At 43.5% G+C, this 2807-nt stretch overlaps 1 pseudogene; it reads right to left on the reverse strand.

Annotated features, from left to right (window-relative positions):
- The window catches only part of LOC135530180 (retinol dehydrogenase 7-like), a 17661-nt pseudogene extending 15995 nt beyond the window's left edge, over window positions 1–1666 (reverse strand).
- Window positions 1667–2807: the final 1141 nt, after the last annotated feature.

Raw genomic sequence — 2807 nt, forward strand, 5'->3', positions numbered from 1 at the left:
GAGCACTGTTGATTTATTTGACCTTTATTTAACCAGGCAAGTCAGTTAAGAACAAATTCTTATTTTCAATGATGGCCTAGGAACAGTGAGGGTGGTAGGTTGGGTGAAATGATAGATAGAAGTTGAGTTCAATGTTGTTGTTTTTTTGCCAGATGGGATTTATTTTTTTATCCCACCAGGCAAAGACCTGACGTTAACATCAATTTGAGTTTTCAACAAACTTGAAACAAACCAAACCTTGAAGTCCCTGAATCGTCGTTGGCTTGTGCTGGATATCTAGGTTAGAACGAGAATGCCATGTCAATATTATGTCTTTGATAGAAAAGTGAAGAGGTGTTTTCATTCATTATATAGGATTATTCCATAAAGAACATTATAAGCGTTAAATGAACACAATAGATCTCACCCTAAATACTGGTACACAGAATCCATATCCACAATGAGTTCCCGAGAAGGGATTTTATGGAGGTGTAGATGAATGAATCCCTGTGAAGCCTGGACAAAACACAAATCACAAATGTTATCAACACTACCTGAGCAAGACCTATTCGGTGGAAACCTGTTGCAGTATGTGTCCTGCTGTGACATTATCTCCTGATCAGCTGCTACCTCTGTATATATTGTTGTAAGTAGTTCACCGGGACAAAATAAATGAGACAAAAAGGAATTTTAAGGAAGTAAAGTTGGTAGAGTGTTCATTGTAAGATACAGCAAGATACAAGCCTCAGTGAAAGGACTTAACCCCAAAACACCACCCAGTGAAATGACTCAACCCCAAAACACCACCCAATGAAATGACTCAACCCCAAAACACCACCCAGTGAAATGACTCAACCCCAAAACACCACCCAGTGAAATGACTCAACCCCAAAACACCACCCAGTGAAATGACTCAACCCCAAAACACCACCCAGTGAAATGACTCAACCCCAAAACACCACCCAGTGAAATGACTCAACCCCAAAACACCACCCAGTGAAATGACTCAACCCCAAAACACCACCCAATGAAATGACTCAACCCCAAAACACCATGCAGTGAAATGACTCAACCCCAAAACACCACCCAATGAAATGACTCAACCCCAAAACACCATGCAGTGAAATGACTCAACCCCAAAACGCCACCCAATGAAATGACTCAACCCCAAGACACCATCCAGTGAAATGACTCAACCCCAAAACACCACCCAGTGAAATGACTCAACCCCAAAACACCACCCAATGAAATGACTCAACCCCAAAACACCACCCAGTGAAATGACTCAACCCCAAAACACCACCCAGTGAAATGACTCAACCCCAAAACACCACCCAGTGAAATGACTCAACCCCAAAACACCACCCAGTGAAATGACTCAACCCCAAAACACCACCCAGTGAAATGACTCAACCCCAAAACACCACCCAATGAAATGACTCAACCCCAAAACACCACGCAGTGAAAGTCCAAAAATAACAAATCTCAATTATGTGGAGTCTACTTTATAGGGAGTTCTATTGTGACAAGGATCAAATGAATCTGAAGTCTTAAAACACGTGTTTTGGGGGCTTTCCAGTGAGGTATTTAGAGAATGACATGCACAATGTGGGCAGCTGGTTTCGTCAGAGCACATGAGGAATCTTGGGATAAGGCTCTTAAAGACCTTATGAAACACAAGAGGCATTGGGACGAGGATAGGGGTTTAGAGCAGGGCCTTGATTTGGTATGTAGCAACTAAAAACAAAACAATGTCTCTGTTCAAGACTCTTGGTAAGACTCTCATCGTTCCAAACGTATTAGCTTCCTCAGTATTAGCTTCCTCAGTATTAGCTTATTAGGCTGGGGTGGAATAGATTGGGACATCCTGGAAGTCACACTGAGAAAGGGACACATACTGTATGTAAGCAAGGTGCACGGACCAACGAGGGTGTTGGGAAACAGGAACAAATTAACACACCAGTAGGGATAACACTTGGAGGACTGGATATTGCCTGGCACACCTGTAACTACATGTATATTAGCCATAAAATCACAAATTAAAAGTACATCATGTAGACTAACCGATTTCAATCATCACCTTCCTTTTCACATCTCTATACGTGACGGTTAGAGGACAGTAGTGTGATGGTTAGAGGACAGTAGTGTGATGGTTAGAGGACAGTAGTGTGATGGTTAGAGGACAGTAGTGTGACGGTTAGAGGGGCAGTAGTGTGACGGTTAGAGGACAGTAGTGTGACGGTTAGAGGGCAGTAGTGTGACGGTTAGAGGACAGTAGTGTGACGATTAGAGGACAGTAGTGTGATGGTTAGAGGACAGTAGTGTGATGGTTAGAGGACAGTAGTGTGATGGTTAGAGGACAGTAGTGTGATGGTTAGAGGACAGTAGTGTGATGGTTAGAGGACAGTAGTGTGATGGTTAGAGGACAGTAGTGTGTGACGGTTAGAGGACAGTAGTGTGATGGTTAGAGGACAGTAGTGTGATGGTTAGAGGACAGTAGTGTGACGGTTAGAGGACAGTAGTGACGGTTAGAGGACAGTAACTAGTGAGACGGTTAGAGGACAGTAGTGTGACGGTTAGAGGACAGTAGTGATGGTTAGAGGACAGTAGTGTGACGGTTAGAGGACAGTAGTGTGACGGTTAGAGGACAGTAGTGTGACGGTTAGAGGACAGTAACTAGTGAGACGGTTAGAGGACAGTAGTGTGACGGTTAGAGGACAGTAGTGTGATGGTTAGAGGACAGTAGTGTGATGGTTAGAGGACAGTAGTGTGACGGTTAGAGGACAGTAGTGTGACGGTTAGAGGACAGTAACTAGTGAGACGGTTAG

Source organism: Oncorhynchus masou, chromosome 5 (genome assembly GCF_036934945.1).
Source record: "Oncorhynchus masou masou isolate Uvic2021 chromosome 5, UVic_Omas_1.1, whole genome shotgun sequence".
Taxonomy (NCBI): Eukaryota; Metazoa; Chordata; class Actinopteri; order Salmoniformes; family Salmonidae; genus Oncorhynchus; species Oncorhynchus masou.